The sequence below is a fragment of the Desmodus rotundus genome, chromosome 8 (genome assembly GCF_022682495.2).
Source record: "Desmodus rotundus isolate HL8 chromosome 8, HLdesRot8A.1, whole genome shotgun sequence".
Classification (NCBI taxonomy): domain Eukaryota; kingdom Metazoa; phylum Chordata; class Mammalia; order Chiroptera; family Phyllostomidae; genus Desmodus; species Desmodus rotundus.
The window spans coordinates 41,858,321-41,879,753 of NC_071394.1; positions in this window are offsets into that span (position 1 = coordinate 41,858,321).

The following is a 21,433-nucleotide window of genomic DNA, read 5'->3' on the forward strand; positions in this document are numbered from 1 at the left end:
TTTTGAAGTGCCACAGAATTTTAGCAATTAATTTATGTGTGCCATGAGGTAAAAAAGGGTGAAAATCGCCAGACTAGCGGACCAAAAATATTATTCACAGTAAGAAGAGCTACTCAAGACACAACAATTTGCAGTGGTCTGAGGGGAGAGCAAAAGATAAGGCACTAGAAAACCACTTTGGGATCTTTAACTCAAACTAAAAAAAAAAATGAAATTCCCAAATATGTAGTATCATAGGTATATATATCATTTATGTATAATTTTATGTTTATACATGCATAGTGCTATCTGAGGGGAAATCAATAAAATGTGAGTTAATATCTTTCCCTGAGTTAATCTGAGCTTTTTACACAATCATTTTGCCATCCTCACCGACTAGCAAGAAATGTTTATGAATATATTTACAGGAAAATATTTACATAATTGAGTGAAAGCAGGGTCTAATGTGTTTTATAACTCCTGACCTGGAAAGGTAAAGCTCAGGGGGAATAATGATGGTTATTATTTCCATTACAGACTTCTGAAATGGCAAAACTAGCTTTTTCAGCTCTCATGCTAGGTGTGTGCTTCTAATAGCTATCGTTTTGCCTGCCAAGTGCACCGTTCCAATGTTATCTGTGAGTGCCAGCCTTACCCACTCGCAGTCAGCCCCGCTCATCAAGAGTCCATCTCGGCCCCCACTTGCAGAGCTGAACATTTACTAACTAAGCCACTGTAATAGTAAAGCCCGAGCATGAATTAAGTGACAAAGTCCAGAGTTGGCAGGAGATCCCAGACACGCAGGCTCTCTGCTCCACAAGATGACCCAGGGGTCCAGGTTGTTTTCACCTTGCTATTTCCTCACAGCATGACATACAACTAGTATCATCCTAAATGCGTAGGAAAGAACTTAGTGCATTACATATAATGAATGCCTTAATTCATTATCTGTTCTTTCCTGGAACCCCCAATTGAGAGAGGCTTCTGTAATACTGTCTGCATGGATGAAGCAGACGTAACCAGCACTGTGTCTGCATTTCAGCCTGTGGAAAAGGGACCGAGCAAGCAGAAAGCAAGTGATGGTTGAAAGCACAGGTGGCAAACACAAGGCCCGTGGGCCAAATCCGGCCCTCCACCTTGTTTTATCCAAGCAACACTGAGTTCCTTGTCCCTAGTTAAGGAGTAGTTACATTTATACAGTCCTAAAATTACATCCGGCCCTTTGAAGGCAACCGCAAGGCTGATGTAGCCCCCGGTGAAAATGAGTTTGACACCGCTGGTTTAAAGTGAAGCAGAAGTTGCACATGTCACTTCCACTCACATTGCATTGTTGAAGGATTTGGCCACACTTATCTTCAACGGAGACTGAAAAACAGGTTCTCTAGCTAGGTGGTCATGGGCCCAGATAAAACTGATAATAATAGTATTTCTGTAAGAACAAAGAGGCAAAATATATTGGGTAATGAATAGCAGTGTCTGCTTCAGGCACGATCACCTAAGTAGCAATCGACAAACACATTCACTCCTGTGCTCACACACACGCACTTGAAGGAGCAAATATTTATTAAGCAAATACCATGCGCCAGCACTATATTAGACCCTAGGGTCTAATGCGAAGGAGTTACACTTGAGTTGAGACAGTACCTGCTCTCCCGGAGCTGAACACCAGTAGCGAGCAGGTAAAACACGGAAAAACAAATAAACCTGCTGACATGCTTCAAGCCCCCAGGTCAAACTGTCCCTATGCTGCCCCAGGGTTTTGAAAATACATGAGCAAATCCATTCCTTTTCATACATTCAGTTTCAGCTGAGCTTACATCTTTTGCAACAAAATGTGTCCTGACCAGAGAACAAACTCTCTGTAGGCTGATACAAAACTGTGACGAGGTTTTTGTTACCATTGATAATACAAATCCCAACCAGCGTTTATTGGAAGTTTATTATGAGTTAGGCACAGTACAAAGAACCTTTCAAACATCTTTTTTAATCTGTATCACCACACCCTATCACCCACATAGCATGATTCACAATCCCCACTTCTTTATGTAACTTGTTACCTGGTTGGCATTTAATAAAAGATGAATTCTACAATGACAGAGACCTCGTCCACATCCCTACGGTCTAATATAGGGCCGGCACACAGTATTTGCTTAATAAATATTTGCTGAGTGAATGAATGAATTCACAACTCTAACATCTATGCTCTTAGACTCTGTGTCTGGGAGTGGGCTTCTTTGGGTTCGTCTTGATTGGGACCCTCTTTGTTTCCTGAACTTGTGTGACTTTCGTTCACCAAGGCAGAGAAGTTTTCTGTCATTTTTTCAAACAGGTTTTCTACCCCTTGCACTTTTTCTTCTCCTTCTGTAATCCCTATAATGTGATTATTGTTATGTTTCATGTTGTCCTGCAGCTCCCTTAAACTATCTTTGTTCTTTTGGAGTCTTTTTTCATTTTGTTGCACTGACTGGGTGTTTTGTTCTACATTGTCTTCCAACTTGCTGATTCCGTCCTTTGCTTTTCATTCCCTCTAGTGCATTCCTCATTTTGGGTATTGTGTTCTTCATTTCTTCCTGGTTCTTATTCATAGCTTCTATGTCATTTTTCATGCTGATGTAGTTACCACTAATTCCCTTGTAGTTTTCACTGAGTGTCTTTAACACCCTTATAATCATTACTTTGAACACTATGTCTGATATAGTACTTGCCTCAGTTTCATTTAGCACTCTTTCTGGGGATTCCTCCTTTCCTTTTGATTGGGGGTTGTTTCTTTGTCTCCCCATTTTAGGTGCCATTTTTTGTTTGTTTCTGCATATTAGATTGATCTGCTTTGACTCCCTGTCTTCATGGGATGGCTTTCTGTGGTAGGAGACCTGCGGGACTCAGGGGTGCAGTCTCTGGAACTCCTGAGCTGGATGCTCTAGGGAGGCCCTTTAGCAGTTTATGTGGACTTCTTGTTGTAATTGGGTATTGGTTGCTGTTGATCCTTTCAGTGGTGGGTTTGCCACTCTGGTTGGCTAACTGAGATTCACAACTTCCACCACGTTTTGTATGCTGTTGTACAAGAGCTACCAGAACAAAACAACCCAGCAAAAATAACCCAACATCAGCAAAAATACTCCCAACCACTGCCATGATATCAACAACAAATGAGCTAAGATTAATAAAGGTGGAAAGAGAATAAGAATATTACATGAAAGGAGAAAAGAATATGAAGTGACTAACACAAAGAAAAATGATTTTGAGAGAGCAGGGGCAGGAGAAATAGTAAGAGTAGGGAATAGAAACAAGGTGAAGAAAAGGAGAAAATAAAATTTACAACATAAATAAAATAGGGAGGCGATAGGGCAAACTGGAGTGAGAAAAGGGAAGAGTACAATATGAGGTTTGAAAAAAAATAGTGAAAAAATAGAAACCAAATTGTAGAAAAACAACCTCCCCAAGTGATATCCATGACAAGGAGCAAAGATTAATAAAGGTGGAAAGAGAATAATAATATTATAAGAAATAAAAATCAATGAAAGAAAAAGATTGTGAGATGTATAATGAAAGAAAAATGATTTTGAGAGAATAGAAGGAGGAGAAATAAAAAGCGTAACTGTTAGAAACCAGACTCAAAAGGGAGAAAGTAAAATTTAAAATGAAAATAAGACAGGGTAGGGGAGAGGGAGAATGGAGTAGGACAGGGGAACAGTAAAGAATGAGAATTAAAATAAAAAAGAGGGAAAAGCTATAGAAAAAACTGAAGAACTGCAACAACAACCCTGTATCAGTGACAACCAAGCAAGTATCAATAACGGTGGAATGACAAAAAGGATAAAAAGGGGGAAAGATTGTAAGATGACTAATAGGAAGAAAGAGTGTCTTGAGAGAATGGAGGGAGGAGAAAGTAAGAACGAGGAATAGAAACAAGGTGTAGAAAGGGAAAAAATAAAATTTAAAACAAAAATAAGAAAGAAAAGGATGAGGGCAAATGAAGAGAAGGAAAGATTAAAATATAAGATTTGAATTAAAACTAAACTAAAAGTTAAAAAATAATTTAAAAAATAAATACATATAAATAAAATAAAATAAAAAATAGTGAAATCATAGGAACAAAATCAAAGACAAAGAAACAATGTTAAAAACGTGCGGGAGGAAAATAGGACAGGTAATGAAAAAACACCAGGTGGAATTTGTCTCAGCAGAGTCTAGCGTTTGTTGGCCTACTGTCTCCTTCAGGATCCGTCCCTGATGTCGGCAGGTGTCCCAGTCACGGGTTAAGCAGGCTGTTCCAGGCTACCAGTGATCCACAGTGTGTGGCTGTCTCCTTCAGGCTTAGCTGGTCCCCGCTGTTCTGCCCTGCTGGCTTTTTATCAGCACAGGCCCAGGGGTGGTTCATCGGAAGTCCAACAGCACCCCATGTACCACCTCCACCTGCCTCCAGAGGAGGCCTTTGGTGCAATCAGGTGGGTGGGATCCCCGGATCACCTCCTGCCCCCCAGGAGGTGCCGTTCAGTCTTCAGGGAATATGGTGGGTGTGTTTCCCCACTCCTGCACCACATGCTTTGGTCTGTCCCAGATTATTTCCAATAATGTATAGTTTCTGATGAATTAGCTGTCTGTTTCACGTGTGGGACCAATCTGTGAAAAAGGGTCAGCTTTTTCCTGCTCTGCGCCGATGGCAGCTCTGGGTGAGAGCCAAGGCCGAGCGGGGCCCTGAATGCTTCTTGCTGTGCCAATTTCTAATCTCTTTGCTCTGCTATTGTCAGTGGAATAGGACCCGAGGAAGAGCCAGCATAGTGTCTGATAAAAGTCCATAAAGAGCTCGTTTGGAGATACGCACCGGGCTGGGGGTTTTGAAGCTAGCCTCACTGTCCGGCGGAGTTTGCAATCCTGCAGGTGGGGGATGGGCAAACTTCCCTTTCCCAGAGGTTTGTACTCCAGTTTCAATGGCTCTGCCTTCTTGCAAAGAATCTCTGGTGCTCAGCTCCTGCCTGTCCAGTTCCCAGCTCATTGCTCTCGCAGGGGGCTCAGACCAAAATCCTCCATTCTGCACGCAGCCCCCTGCTCACCAGCTGCACCGGGCAGAGCCCCACAATCCCTTTGCCGTGTAGCCTTCCACTCTTCCTGGCCAGCTGGGTTCAGCGGTCATGAACTGTGCTTTGAATTTGGCCTCTTCCCTAGCAGGGCATCTCTGTGCACATGTGGGTTCCCTGCTCAGCCACACCTGCATTCTCCTCTTTAAATAAGTCCCTATGTGGCACCCACTCTGCAGTTCTAAGCCACTGCCTGGCCTCTCCGTGCACTCCACTTCCCCAAAAGGCAAAAAGTTTTTCTCCATAGGTCTGGCATCAGCCTACAGGTGCCTCCAACAGTCTTAGGAGCTAGAACTTCTCTCTTGTGCTCTCCTGGTTGGCACTGAAGCTGTGGATGTGCCGGTCGAAGTGTGTGTGCAGCCTGAGCCTCCCAGACTCCGTATATCCTCCCAAGTCTCTCCGGATTAGGGTTGGGGGTTCCTTGTGCAGGACCAGGGTCCCATTCCCTGAGAGGTGGGAGGGACTAAGCTGCGTTTTCTCTCCTCTGATCTCTCCTCTGCAGCAGGCACTTCGCGCCATGTACCTCCCTTCAACTTACAAAATTCCCTACCGAACGGTGCACAGCCTCCTCTGTGCTCCTTGGCTTCAAAAGTTCCTATCAGCCAAGATTCTGTTCATTGTTCAGGTCACTTGTCAGAAGAAGAGCTGAAAATCCACGGTGGGGTCACAAGCAAGTGGGCTCAGCTTCCATCTACTTGGCCGCAATCTTCTTCCCCCTCGAATGTTTTAATTATGTACAAATAAAGTGATTTGACTGAAATTAGTGATTTTCCACTTGGACTATTTAACATTGTAGCTGTTCAAGTTTACAAGTCTCACCAATTGATTATCACTCCTACCTCATGCATTTTCCAGTCATTAACTTATTCACATTTAAAATCTTCACTTTTTTTTAACTTTAAAAAAATTCAAGAGTGGGCTGGTCAAGTTGGAGACATAGGTAAAGATGGCTGACCTCCTCTCACAACCACAGCAAAAATTCCAACTAGACTCCAAAACAGATGTCATCCACAATCACCAGAAATTCAAGCTGTGTGGAAGTCTGCCAACCAAGGAATTACGGAAGTGACATTCATCCAGACGCTCAGGAGGGGTGGAGACAAGGAGACACGTGGAGAGGTACAGAGACAGGGAGACACAGAATGGGTGGTCCCACACCCACACGTGGTGGATAAAAATCAGGAGGGATACCTCAGGGGTGAGGGAACCGAGACCCACATCAGACCATCCAGCCCAGGGTTCCAGTGCCAGGGACTTTTATTCCTGGCATTGGGAGTTGGTCCCCACAACTTCTGCCTAAAACCCAGTAGGGAGTTGGGGCGGGAAACTGAGAGATTCTCAGGAGTCTCCGGTTAAAGAGCCTGCAATGGACTTAGAACTTATGCAGACTCACTTGCCTCTGGGGTCCAGAACAGCTCCAACAGCTGGATGGGCACCAGTGGCATACGGGGAGAAATTGCAGTGTCTGGCATCAGGGTAAGTGCTGGAGGACAGCTTCCTACTGACAAAACTCCAGAAGCCAGGCAGTGGCATTGTCCCCTTTCTGAGTTCTTTCCAACACAGAGCCACAGAGCAGTAACACCGTATCAGAGACTCCTTCTACCTGGTTCACAGGGGAAGCCCCATGCAGGTGGTTACCTAAGGCTCCACCCCATCCAACTTGTTTGTGTGCTTTTCTACAATAGGCCACCTTACTAAGACAGAGATTTAAAACGACTCTTATTAATACATAGAAACAACACAGGGAGGCTGTCAAAACGGTGAGACAGAGATATATGGCCCAAATGAAAGAACAGAACAAAACTCCAGAAAAAGAACTCAACAAAATGGAGATAAGCGATGTAACAGATTCAAAACACTGGTTATTAGGATGCTCAAGGAATTCACTGGGTACTTCAACAACATAGAAAAGACCCAAACAAATATGAAAGTTACACTAAGTGAAATTAAGAAAAATTTATAAGAAACAAACAGTGGAATAAATGAGCCAAGAATCAGATCAATGATTTGGAACATAAGCAAGAAAAGAAACAATTCAGTGAGAAAAGCAAGGAAAAAAGAATCCAAAAAAACCCCAAGGTTAGGCTAAGGAGTCTCTGGGACAACTTCAAACATATCAGCATTCAAATCATAGGGGTGCCAGAAGGAGAAGACAAAGAACAAGAAATTGAAACCTTATTTGAAAAAATAATGAAAGAAACTCTTCCCTAATTTGGTGAAGGAACTACACATATAAGTCCAGGAAGTACAGATGACTGTGTCTTGTTTGGGCCAAACAAGTTAGACCCAAAGAAGACCACACCAAGACATATCATAATTAAAATGTTAAAGGTTAAAGATAAAGAGAAAATCTTAAAAGCAACAAGAGAAAAGGAAAGAGTTACCTACAAAGGAGTTCCCATAAGACTGTCAGCTGTTTTCTCAAAAGAAACCTTACAGGCTAAAAGGGACTGGCAAAAAATCCTCAAAGTGATGAAAAGCAAGTTTCTGCAACCTAGATTATTCTATCCAGCAAAGCTATCATGTACAATTGAAGGGCAGATAAAATGCCTCTCAGACAAGGTAAAGCTAGAGGAGATCATCATCACTAAGCAATTATTATATGAAATGTTAAGGGACTTTTTTAAGAAAAAGAAGATGATCAAAACAATGAGCATTAAAATGGCAATAAATTCACAACTATCAACAATTGAATCTAAAAAACAAACTAAGTAAACAAGCAGAACAGGAACAGAACAATAGATATGGAGATCATTTGGAGGTTTATCCATTGGGAGGGGGAGGAGGAGAATGGGAGTAAAGGTGCAGGGATTGAGAAGTACAAATTGGTAGGTACAGAATAGACAGGGGGGTGTTAGGAACAGTATAAGAAATGGAGAAGTCAAAGAACTTACATGCACAACGCACAGACATGAACTAAGGAGGGATTGCCGGAGGGAATGGGGGTACCAGGTAGAGGGGTCAAGGAGGAAAAGTACGGACAACTGTAATAGTATAATCAATGAAATGTATTTTAAAAATAAATAAATCCAGTGGGGAATAGATGCATACTCAAGACAAAATTCAAGTAGCATTTAGTTCTGCCAATGAATTTTGAACAGACACTTTTCGTCTGACACTTCTAAACTTTCAGAAACTCATACTGCATGGATCTAATGATAAACGAATGACTCTTTCATTACAGAGAAGCCATTTATAATAATCCTGAACTTTAATTAAAGTATAATTGAGAAAAAATACCGTATTCCTTGTGAATAAGCCTATTATTTAAAAACCAGGGATACAGACAAAGTAAACACTGGCTGTGTGCTCTTGATAGTAAGTACTCACTACAATATGTTAAGTGAGAAAAAAATATATGTCTATAAAAATAAATACTTTAGCCCTGACCGGTGTGGCTTAGTTGGTTTAGCATTGTCCAACAAAGCAAAAGGTCACTGGTTCAATTCCTGGTCAGGGCACATGCCTGGGTTGCAGGGTGGGCCCCCAGGCAGTGCACATACTAGAGGCAACCAGTGGATGTTTCTCTCACACGTCAATGTTTCTCTTGCTCTTTCTCTCCTACCTTTCCCTTCTCTCTAAAAATAAATTTTAAAAAATCTTTTTTAAAAAATAAAATAAAAACATTTCAGCGATTAAAATAACCTGTAAAAGTAGAAGTCAAATGCAAATCTGCTGAATCTGTAGTAATGTCACCTTTTTAATGTCTGACACTGTGAATTTGGGTTTCCCCCTTTTTTAATTTTACCAGGGGTTTGTCAGTTTTATTAATCTAAAAAACAGCCTTTTCATTTGGTTGATTCTTTCTGTTTGTTTACATTTCATTAATGTTTGTTCTTCTTCTTCTTGCTCCTTCTACTTACTTTAATAAGTTTATTTGGCTCTTCTTTGGTAAACAACTCAATGACATTTCGGCCCTTCTTTCTAATGTGTCCTTAACACTACGCATTTGCATCGAAGTTCTGCTCTAGCTGCATCTCACACATTTTTAAATGTAATATTTTATTTATCATTCAGCTCAAAACACTTCCTGACTTTCATTATGATTTATGCTTTTACCTATGGGATAATTAAAGTGTATTTTGAAGTTTCAAAATACATGGAAATTTTATAGTTTCATTTTGTCATTGATTTTTAGCTTAATAGCGTTGTAGTCAAAGAACATACTCAATTTGATTTCAATACTTGAAATTTGCTAATTTTTTATACCACACTATTTGGGTATTTTAAATGTTTCGTATAATTTTTGTGAGAATATAAATATATATAGTTGTGTTGTTTAAATCATCTATAACTATACTAATTTTTTCTGCTTTTTCTATCAATTTTTGAAGAAGTGTGTTAAAATCTCATATTATGGTATTGATTCAGGGGCTCTATGAATAGGTGCATACAAAATTTAAAATTGCTAAATTTTTTTAAAGATTTTATTTATATATTTTATTTATTTATTAGAGAGAGGGAACAAGAAGGAGAAAGAGAGGGTGGAAACATCAATTGGTTGCCTCTCATCTGAGCTCCTACCAGGGACCAAACCCACAACCCAGGCATAGGCTCTGACCAGGAATTGAGCCCACGACCTTTCGCTTTGTGGTACAACACCCAGCCAACTAAGCCACACAGGTCAGGACTAAAATTCCTAAATTTTCACTTTGAATTAACCATTGTGTCATATGAAATATTCCTACTTATCTCTAATAATGTCCCTTACTTAATGTTTAATTTCTGTGATATTAATGTAACTACACCAGCTTCCTTGTGGTTAGTATTTGCCTGATATATGTACCTTCCAGCTTTCGGCTTACAGTCTTTATCCTCAACTTTTAGATTTGGATCTTTTAAATACCATATAGTTATTTTTTTTTCAAACCTGGCAATCTTTGTGTTTTAACAAGAATATTTAGTTATTTACATTTAATGGAATTCTTGGTGTATTTGGCATAAGGCTACCATTTTATTCTATGTTTTCCATTTGTTACACTTGCTCTGACTTTTTCTCTTTGTCCTTGTCTTCATGTAGATTGAATACTCATTCCGATTGAATTCCTTCTGCCTCCACTAATTTGGAATGAATACATTCTCTTTTTATTTATTTACTATTTATCTGTGCCATACAACATGCAAATGTAACTTTTTCAAATTCTAAAAGTAATTAATACTATTCCTCTTTTTTAAGAAAATACAGGAACTTCAAAATCCTGGCTCTTTGGTAAAACTTTCAAGCCTGTCAGTTTCAGTTGCTAAATCAGTTTGTTGTGGAGATGGACTGAGTTCGGTCTATATATATCACAACGTGTGGCAGAGAATAGTTGCCTTTCTCCTTTTCTGATTACATACAATAATTCAACCTGAAGACTTCTTCCTGGGGGAAGGTGAGCACGTTTGGTGAGATCAAATGTTGGGGGAGGGGGGCCTCAGGTGGAGGTCTGCACAATCAGCAAAGCAGTAAGGAAATTAGTTTTCTGGGACCAGATCTTCCGTTACTCTGAGCCGGGGGTCATCTGGCATGCTACCGTGGATAGTCATTTTGCTCATTCTTCTCTGCCCGTGTGTCTTTTATAGCCCAGTTCGAACGTCCACCTCTGGGTCAGAATGCTTATTAAGTGAATGAACGGATGAAACTTTATCAGTTTTCTGGGGGAAAAATATTTCAATGTTTTGGAGACTATTTGTAAACACTGATCACTACGTAATTATTCTCAGTTTTATACTTTAAAAAACGTATACTTTTTAAGTTCTTCTTCATGTCTCAGTTAAATCCCTTCTGAAACTCCAGAGACATTTGAAGCATGTTTGGGGTTTTACATTTTTAAAAGGCCAGTTGCCAGAATCTCAAGCTTTCTTTTAAGGCATCTGCTGTGACTACCTTCAATTAGTTTTCCTTTTCTTCTCTCCCTTCCTCCCTCCCTTCCTTCCTTCCTTCCTTCCTACCTTCTTTCTCTTCTTCCTTTCTCCTCTTTTTCTCTCTCTCTTTCTCAGAGTTACAGTTCCCAATCTCCAGTGTTCTGGTGCATACCTCCCACACAGCAAAGCCCCAGGGTGGTGCCTATGAGGAAAGCTAGTGTAAGGGATTGATTCCAAGAGGGCAATTTGTCTGCCATTTTCTTCCCTTCTCCTCCCTGCAACATCGCCTGCCCTCCCCCTTGCATCTTCAGATGCTTGTCCTCACTTGTCTTTTCTCCCCAGTGTTTACAGTTCTTTCAAATATGCAGAGAAAGAACAGAAACATCACCTTCTCTTGAGAGGAGTTTGCATTCGCATCACATTTTCATTTCATTATGTGTCCGTGCAGATCGCAGAGATATGACATCAACTCATTCAGCTGAACATTTAATCTCACTGAAGGTAGATGCCAGCTGCAGACAGTGCCTTTAACCCGTTTGCCCTTCCTTGGTTCTCGTCTTCAATTCCAAGCACATTTATGGTAATGAGTTAGAATAGCCATGCATTCTAACCCTTTCTCTGACCCTTTTTCCCACAGGCCACGCAGTGTTGGTGCCAGATGTCAGAGAGACATAAATCCCATTACAGAGATTTCCAGCGGAAGGCCCGGAAGCATCCTCCTCGGCTCCTGTTAGCCCTGCAAAACAGCCTCACCTACACTGTTCTTATCTCCATGGCTGTTCACAGGACCAAGTTAGGGCATCATACTTCTAGTGGCTACCAGGGATGAAACAAGGTCTGGAATCATGTCGGTAATGCTAACAACGAACACTTGTATGGCCTTTAAACCCTGTAAAGGGCTTTTGTGTTGGCCTACAGAATCATCACAGTCCTCCAGAAGCCAGGTGCCGGCATCATTAGTCCCGTTTTACAGATAAAGAAACTGAGACCGGGAAAGATGTTACAAACAGCTGAATAAGACCCTGCCAGTAAATAACTGAGCCACGTAGCCAAACCCAGGACTTCTGACTCCAGGGCCCGTGCTCTGAGCATTTATATCAGACTATTAGATAAAAATAGTCTTCACTATAACCTGCATGGGGAGCGCTTGCACAGTAAGTACAAATCTAAAATACATGAATGTGCTTGGTTCTAATGTGTAGAATTTCCAGTAATTTATTGCCAGAAAATACTTAGAAATGTACATAAAATTTATTCATAGGAATTTCAGTATAATGTGGAAATGTCATGAAATTACAAGCTAGCTAACGTTTAAAAGTAGGGGATAATGTAAAAATATTAGACTACATTCATGAGACGTGATACCATTTTGCCATTAAGACTGTATTCTCCAATGGCATTTAAACATAACTGCTGTATAAATTTAAATAAAAATTAAAACACGTTAGGCACCTCTACAGAGTATGATTCCAATTTTATTTGGAAAACATATGTCTAGGAAAAAGACTGAAAATATATGTGTATATATTTATAGATACCTACACATAGATGTACATGTAGACATTTAAACACATATACTCATTCATGAAAATACTATAGATAATATTTATTCTCTTTAGTGTTCTCTGGAAATGTCTCTAAATTTTTCAAATTATATATAATGAATGTACATTGATTCTAATTATCAGGGAAAAAACAATAAAATGGTTTTTCAAATGTTTATCAAATAACTCCATATTTTCTAACAATCTCTTTACTCCTCTCACAGTCTATTTATTCAAATGGCCACAATCACTTGCGTAAGTGGCTACTTTATGCCACCTGGTCCTGTGGCCCCTCCCTTTTCTCTCTCACCCAGGTGTGTTCCTCAGTGTTCTGGTTTCCGTTTCACCTGCCCTCCAGCTGGCAGCATTTTCTCTCCTGGCAGCTGACCCCCAGTAGAAACACAGCCCAGTGACCCGCAGGTTTGGCTGAGGCCCTGCACCCACTTCTCTGGTAGAGCCTCCCCTCAGCCCCCTTGCACCCCACACAATTGAATGACAGTTGTTTCTGTGCCTTTTTGGAGTCACCGGCTGTGTCTTCAGTGCCTGACCCAGGCAGTGCTGCGTGGGACGCCCAGAGACTGGGGCTCGACCTCACCCGGCTATGCCTCAGCCTCAGCCTCACCGCAGAGGAAGAAGGCCCTCACACAGAATGAAGCCAGTTTTTTTCTGACACAGCTCCTCTGGCAAGGGAAACAAAACAAAAAAATAAATAAACAAATGGGACTACATCAAACTAAAAAGTGTCCACTAGTAGATGAGTGGATAAAACAGCTATGGTACATTTACACACTGGAATACTACTCAGCTGTAAAAAAATAATAATAAAGAAAAGGAAATTTTACTCTTTGCAACAACATGGATAGACCTGGAGAACATTATGCTAAGTGAAATAAGCCAGTCAGAGAAAGACACGTGCCATGTGATTTCACCCATATGTAGAATCTAATGAACAAAATTAATAAGCAAAACAGAGACAGACTCACAGATAGAGAACAGCTCTATCTATGACAGCTCTGGGGAGCAGGGGGCATGGAGGGAGTGAGCAAAAAAGAAAAAGATAATAAAGCCCTCTGACGAAAGCTCACGCTCTCCTCTCCTCGGCCTCCGTTCTCGTCCCTTTATGGGTGTTGTCTTCCCAACGAAACTGTAACTTCTGAGGCCAGGTAGAATTTTACATTTATAAATATAAATGGACACTAAACCATTGAGGAATTAATATTCATGGTTTCAACTATTCTCAAGCAACCCCTAAAATCCATGATGCACAGCAATTTCTAATGGTCAGAAAATCATTTTGAACCCCAATAAGAGGGCTGGTTGTGGAAGAAATCACCTAGCTAGAGTCCAGTGCATTTTTCACTTTACATACTATAGTTTTATCCTTAGAAGTTGAATTTGGGCCTTTTGTTTTGTTTTTCATGTCTCTCTACTTAACTTTTTAACATGGAATAGTTATAACTTTTTTTAGTGGCTTTCTATGCCAATTCCAACATCTGTGTCACTTTGGATCAGTTTCAACTGATTTAACCTCAATACACATTGTATTTTCCTATTTCTGTGCATGCATGGAAATTTTTTTATTTGATGCTAGACATTGTGAGTTTTAACATGTCGAGTGATAGATATTTTTGTTTTTCTCTAAACATTATTGAACTTCATTCTAGGATGAAATTAAGTTGCTTGGAAACCATTTGGTTATTTCGGGTCTTGGTTTTAATATTTGTCCCACAGGACCGGAGCAGTGTTCACTCTCAGGTTAACGGTTCCCATGACAGAGGCGAGAACATGCTATGTGGCCTACTCGATGACCTATGAGTCTTGAGGTTTTCCAGTTGGGCTGGCAGAAATAGACACTATTTTGGATTGTATGTAAGCGTCAGACACTATTACTTTTGTTCTCTTCAGGTGGTTCTTTCCCCAGACTCAGGTGGTTTCCTCCCAGCAGGTGCTGATCAGCACTCATCTGAATGCTTGAGGGGACGCTCTATACAAATGCAAAGTATCCTCTCTGTACCACACTCTCTCCTTCTGTACTCTTACCTGCAAACTTGAACTTCTCATTCTTGGCTCAGCCTGAGCTCCCCTCCCCTCCCTGACTGGAGACTCTCAGGGGACTACTAAGCTGGGACCTCATAGGGCTCACCTGCTTGTTTCACCTCTCTCAGGGATCATTGTCCTTTGCTGTCTGATGTCTTCGTGTCTTGGTCTGCTTGGGCTGCTTTAACAAAATACCATAGACTGGGTGGCTGTAACAACCGGTATTTATTTTCTCACAGTTCTGGAGGCAGGAAGTGTGAGATCAGAGTGCCAGGATGATCAGATTCTACCGAGAACTCTCTTCCTCTTGCAGATGGCCACCTTCTTACTGTCTTCACGTGGCCTTTCCTCTGCATGGTTATGAAGAGAGAGTTCTCTTCCTCTTCCTCTTCTTCTGATAAGGCCTCCTGTCCTATTGGATTAGGACCCTACCCGCATGACCTCGTTATTACCTTCCAAATGCCCCATTCCCAAGTGCAGTCACGCTGGGGCGGGGCAGTGGGGCAGCAGGGCTTCCGCACACTGAATTTAGGAGAAACACAATTCAGTCAGAGCGTTCGATATCTTGCAAACTGCTATTCCGTGTACTGTGCCCAGTTTCTTGTTGTTTTTGGTGGGAGTGTCATCTAGTTTCTGTAACTCTTTTTCTGGAAATAAAAATCATGATCTCTTTTCAAAACTGGAAATTTCATAATCTCACTTGATAGTAGCTATACCTCTTAGTATTAAATTATTAACAAAATACTCCATGGCAAAAGCTACTGTAAATGCAGCTTATTTATCTTTAAAATAATCAATATGCGTTTTATTTATCTTAATAATATTTATATCCATCGAAAAAAGTGGCACCTATATTTAAGAATCATATTATTTATTTATCTGCAGACAAAATTTAGTGTGCTATACAGATTTTAAAAACTCTTATAAATATGGTACTAACATTCAGATTATAGATTCTAGGAGCCAAGACCAAAAAGTATTCCACATGGATCTCCATGAATTTCTAAAATACATTTTAATGTATTTTAAGAAGATAAAGAGTGATTGGTTCAGTCAGAACAAATCCTTTCAATCTAATCTCATTTTCTTAGTTTCAGGTTATTAGATTGGTATTCCAGAGGAGTGTTTAAATAGACCTCTGAATTTTACCAAGGCTACCGATACTCTATCTACTTTAACCATTTGCGTGTATGAGGACACAGAACTGTTAGCCAGATAATAAAGGACGAACTGAAAAGATGCCAATCAGTTATCATCCTAGGCAGAACACACGACATGAGCATACTTGGCACCTGAGGCAGAATTTTCCCAGCTTGTCACAAAATCTGTTTCCTCCTCTTACTGGGCACAAAGCTAGAATATGTTTCCCAGCCTCCACTGCAGTGCCAGCCAATGGAATATGAGCAAGAGTGGTTTGTGCCACGTTCAGGCCTGGCTCAAAGGAGAGTGCCCTGGAAAATCCCCCATGCTCTTAGTTGTTCCCTCAGCTGATGCAGACAAGTGTGGGTATCTTAGAAGATGCATGCCGAAGTTGGTATCTGCCTTCTTATGGAACAGGCACCAGGTGAAAGGTGCAAGGTCCTTGGAGGAGGCTGCTCTCACTAATGAGTAGCACTGTGTTGTGTTTTACATGAGCAAGGGATACATTTTTATTGTGTTTGAGCCATCCATATTTTCCAGGTTATTTGTTGCAGGAATTGAAGATAGTTTATGCAATGAAGCCCTCGAAACTTGGTGCTTTGCGTTTTTATAAATTATTTGGATCAAAATAAAATAAAACCTCACAATGAGTATATTCATTTTTAAAACTCCTTAATTTTTCTATTTTTATTACTATTGTATGACTTGTTCTGTTTTTAAAGTAATACATGCTCATTATGTATTTTTTATTGTTATTCAATTACAGTTGTGTGCCTTTTCTCCCCATCCCTCCACCCCACCCCATCCACACCCCCTCCCTCCACCACCCTCATTATGTATTTTGCAAAATTCGCTGATCTTTGCAAATGAGAGAAAAGTGAAAAAGAGGTAACAGCCGTTTTCTATAATAAAACACACAAAGTTAACTACAGTTAACTCCACCAAATGTCTGGAAGTCACTTCAAACTCAACTTAACACTAAACTCAGGATCTTTCTCTAAAACAAGGTGTTTTAATTTTTTTAACATTTCTTACTTCACTTAGTAACACCACTATCCCTCCACATGCATGAGCCAAAAACCAGAGTCATTCTTAATACTCACCTCAGTGAGTGCCCTTGGTGTAACCAGCAAGATTAAGCTAATATAGACAAAAGCTACAGTGATTGATGGAATCTAGCAATAGATTGACATGTTGGCATGATGAATGAAATGCAAGAATCCTGTTCCAAGACCCCTGAGCACCTGGAGGAGCTGGGGTGCTAGTGGACTGGGCAGAGGAAAACGCAATCAGCAAGACTTTAAATGCGAAGGGGGCTTTTCTTCTCCGAGTATTTGCTTTTGCCATTCTCTACAGTCTTCCTAATGAACCCAACCCCAGGTCTGGCTTTAAATTTACCCTTTGCATAAAGCTTTGCTTGCCTTCACCCCATGGCAATGTGGCTCTAGTTCAAAGTAATTTTTCCCTTACAAAAGTATTTTACATCCGTACCTTTCATGTGGTGCTTGTTTTGGGCCATACACTAGTGCTTATTTTTTTTTAATGTGGATATACATAGTTGCCCTAGCTCGAATCAAAGGTATAGCTCTCTAGAGATGAGGATGGTGGCTTTATTCCTCTGTGCATTCAGAGTTTGGTACAGGCCCTGCTCCCCTAGCATGCTTAGTTTAAAAAGAAGAAAGAACAAATGCCTGCTGACTTATTTCATCGTTGTGTTGCCCTGTGTTCGAGTGTTAACCAAGCTACTTGAGGAGTAAGGATGCACAGAGGGTATCTTTGCGAGCTGTCCCATCTCCTTATTGAACAGAAGGCAAATGACCAGATTCCCAAAGCAGACAATTGACATTCTGACCACCGCCTAGAGCATGTCTAGAAGACCAAGATTTCCAGGATGATATTTCAGTGACATCAGAAAGAGATGAATAACCCCAGCTGTGATTATTTGTCATTTGCTAATTTAAAAAAAATCCATTTAAGTTGGCGCTCTTCCACCACACTTTTTACACTGATTAATTTCTCTCCAGCCTTGACCCGCTGATCTCTTCAACATTTAAATTCACTATTTATTTCAATAATAATTCATTTACTTGATTTTTGTATTGACCACAAGACCTGGAAAATGTTTTTCAGATCTCTTGCTGATCTGCTGAATGGTGATCATACTGTGTGTAACAGAGCCTGGCATTCCAAACCAGTGAAACCCGGCCGACCACGGGCTGCGAAACTCGCCCTTGGCCCGACACCTGCGGGCTACACGCGGACTTCTTTTTCATTTTTCAAAACTACTAAGATCTAATAGAGTCATATCTTTTGCTCAAGAAGCTTTTCCTGAAAATAAATTTGCAAAGAAGGGAATTAATCGAGATGTTGACCATTTCCAATTTTCTCTATCCCTTCTCAATACTATTGTATTTCTGGTATTCCACAAAGTGTTTGCTGATGGCAATTTGAGATGGGTTCTGGTGTACATGTTTATTTACCTGGGCAGAAACTACTATATGCTTGAAAAAGAAAAATGATTGCTTAACATTTTGGGCACTGTATTGTTTTAGAAAATTGCTATGGTGCTTTTAATAATAATTACAGTTACTTTTGGGCCACTGGCTGTTATCAAGTATTGCACTATACAATTCTGCCATGTGGTCCTCACACCAGTTCTGAGATGGGAATCATTACTCTCCATTGCCCATGAGGTTGCCAAGGCAGCAGGCTTGTTAAGATCATCCAGGGTTGCTCAATAAATGGGGGTGCTGGGGTTCAAAGCTGGGTCAGGCTGATAGCAAAGCTGAGCTCTTACAGGCTATATTGCTTTAATTCTGACAGCATATTTAAAGAGCTTGTTACAGTGACTTGTAATACCTATTAGTTACAATTTTCATTGTTCTTATCTTTGTTATTGGTTTAGGATGACAGTGTTGAGCATCTAAATATAAAGCCATTAACACGTACTGGGTTATCAGTAATAGCAGAGAAAGAGAGACAGACAGAGGGAACAAGGGAGAGAAAGTGAGAGAGACACACAGCTGATGTTGTGGAAAGAGAGAGGCTTCTGAAATCTCGCCAATGTGACATGCATTCCTGGCTCCCCAACAGCATGTGTGCGCCGCCACACAGATGGAACCAGCCGTCATATCAGGAAGAGGGTGTGATTAATAGTTTATTTTAGGGGTAATGATGCATATCTTGATTGTGGGGACCACTTTACAGGTGTATATATGTGTCCAAATTTACCAATTGTACTGTTGACGTGTGTGCAGTTGATTATATGTGGAATTACATTCAATAAAGCTATCAAAATAATAATGTCAATAGTGCCTACGTCTTTAGGATTAACGTTAATACAGAGGCCTGCAAGGAGCAAATTCTCAGTAAACATAGTTCTTGCTATATTGTCTGAAGATTTATATAGAGTTTGCCACCTTCAAAGCTATTTCTTAATCCTTTATATTAAAAGGTATTTGCAACATAAGACAAAGCAAAGAACAATCCCTCCATAGAGTGTTTTTTATTAGCAGGCAGACAAGGAATAAATCCCTTAAACCATGTAAACCTCATTCTTCTTCTAAGGTGGGACAGGAATCTACCTCAGTGTGGATGGAGGGAGCAAATGAGATTATGCGTGTCAGCATCTGCTTATCAACAAATCCTCAGTGCGAGAAGCCAGGGTTCCTGACAGGGTTCCTGACACTGCCCCAGTTCCGGGGACACACTCGTGGGACAGGAAGACAAAGTTCTTACCCTCGTGGGGCTCTCATGCTGCTAAAGAAAAAATTATTCTGACACTTGTCCAAACAGTAGGGAAGACTTTATTTAAGACTATTGCGATCTATGTTAAGACTTTAGAGACATTGTAAATTCTTGTAGTCAATATGCATTTTTAAATATTCAAGGTTAAAATCCAGCTGCATCCAGAATCTTTCAAACACGGCCCTCCCAGCCTCACCTGAAAGCCCAGTCTGTGCTGGGCTTCTGCATGTGGTCTCCAGTTCCTTCCACGGGGTAGTAGGGCAGGCCAGAGGAGAAATGGAAACCAGTGAGCAGTGAGATTAAAAAGTCCAGCCTCGGGAAGTGTCCGTCACCTGGAGTGTCAGCGAGGAGCCTACATCGGGGTGGAAAGGAACTCTAAGGAACTCTGAAGGGCTCCCACCAACGGCTGGAGAACCATCAGGAAAATCAAGCTGACCCTGACCACTCTGAACTCCTGTCCCCAGTATAGGCAACGATTTGATTTCCTCTTGCTCCTGCCCCTCTGTTCGGGGCAGCTCACTATTCTTTCCGTCACTCATGTGACAAAACCCCAAGGGGAGTCCCATTAGCCATTCTCTCTCATCCTGGCAATCAGTTAAAAGCATGAGGCCTTGGCTTTTTCTAATTCATTTAGGTCCTTGCCTTGACTTACAAGCTATTTAACTCATGATAAATGATCTGGGTGCCTGGAAAGGGGCTGCCCCTCTGGAAGGACTAGATAGCTGAGGAGGTTGAGGAAACAAAAGCGCTTGCCTCTGATTCAAGTCCAATTTGGTTAATGCAACAAAAGGCTATTTTCTAAAAGCTACTCACCAGCAGGGAAGGAGCAAATTTCTCCCACACCCTGCAGTCTTTGCAAAATTTGTTCTTTTGGCCTTGTGATGAACTGAATGTTTGTGCATCTCCAGGATTTAAATGTTGAGGCACTAACCCCAAGTGAAGTGGTATTTGGAGATGAGGCCTTTATTTGGTAGGCCTCGAATCTGACAGAATTAGCGCCCTTATAAGAAGAGGGAGAGACACCAGATCCTGCTCACGCTCTCTCTCTCTGTCTCTCTCTCTCCTTTCCTCCCTCCAGGTACACAGAATGAATACCATGTGAGGACATGGTGAAAAGGTAGCTGTCTACAAGCCAGGAGCAGAGGCCTCACCAGAAACCAAAGTCACCTACACCTTGATCTTAGACTTCTAGCTTCCAGAACCAGGAGAAATAAATGCCTGTTGCCAGTCACCCGCTATATGGTATTTTGTTAGCGCAGCCTGAGCTAAGATAGGCACAATTCACTACAGCAAGCATCCTTTTCCAACGTCATCTCCTTTCTCTCTAATACCTTTCAAAGGAGATACTGTAGTACCAAGTGGTGGTGGCCATCTCTGCAGCAGGCTCAACAGAGAGGCTCAACAGATTACCTACTTATCTCTGGAGGTAAGTAGGGTTGTGAGTGTGCGTGCTGTTTTGTCAAACTGCAGAAACTCCTTCAGGGGAGACACACCTTCGTCCGTACTTATAAGTAACCAAAACCACGGAGAGGTTCCACGCAGGTCCTCTAGGGGAGAGACCCTGGCGGCCTTTTTGAACATACAACACCCAACCCACAACCCACAACGGACATTTAGTTCTCGTCTAGTTGATGTGAGGTTTGTCCAAAAATCTGTATTCCCTGCTTCTGACAACATCTGTGAGGTCCCGCTCAGCCCGCAGTCCCTGGATCCCAACCAGTAATACTCCTTTACCTTCCAGGCACCTGTACCACATGTGTCTGTGGGGGTTCAGAATAAGTCACCCCAAGATGTGCCTCTGTGGTAGCAGATTGAGCTGGGGGCAACTTTAGCAGCAGGCTCAGGATAGACTTCGGCCCCCCTCCCTTAACTGCCTGGGGGAGTTTGAATTAGAGGCCTTGCCCATAAGCGACGATCAGCTATACCCTGTTTGAATGACCCCCATGTGGCAAGGAGAACTTATTTTTAATCCTCACACGAGGACATGTTTTCTCATTGCTTTTAGAGAGAGGAGAAGGGAGGGGGAAACGTCTATGTGAGAGAGAAGCATCGATCATTGCCCCCCAT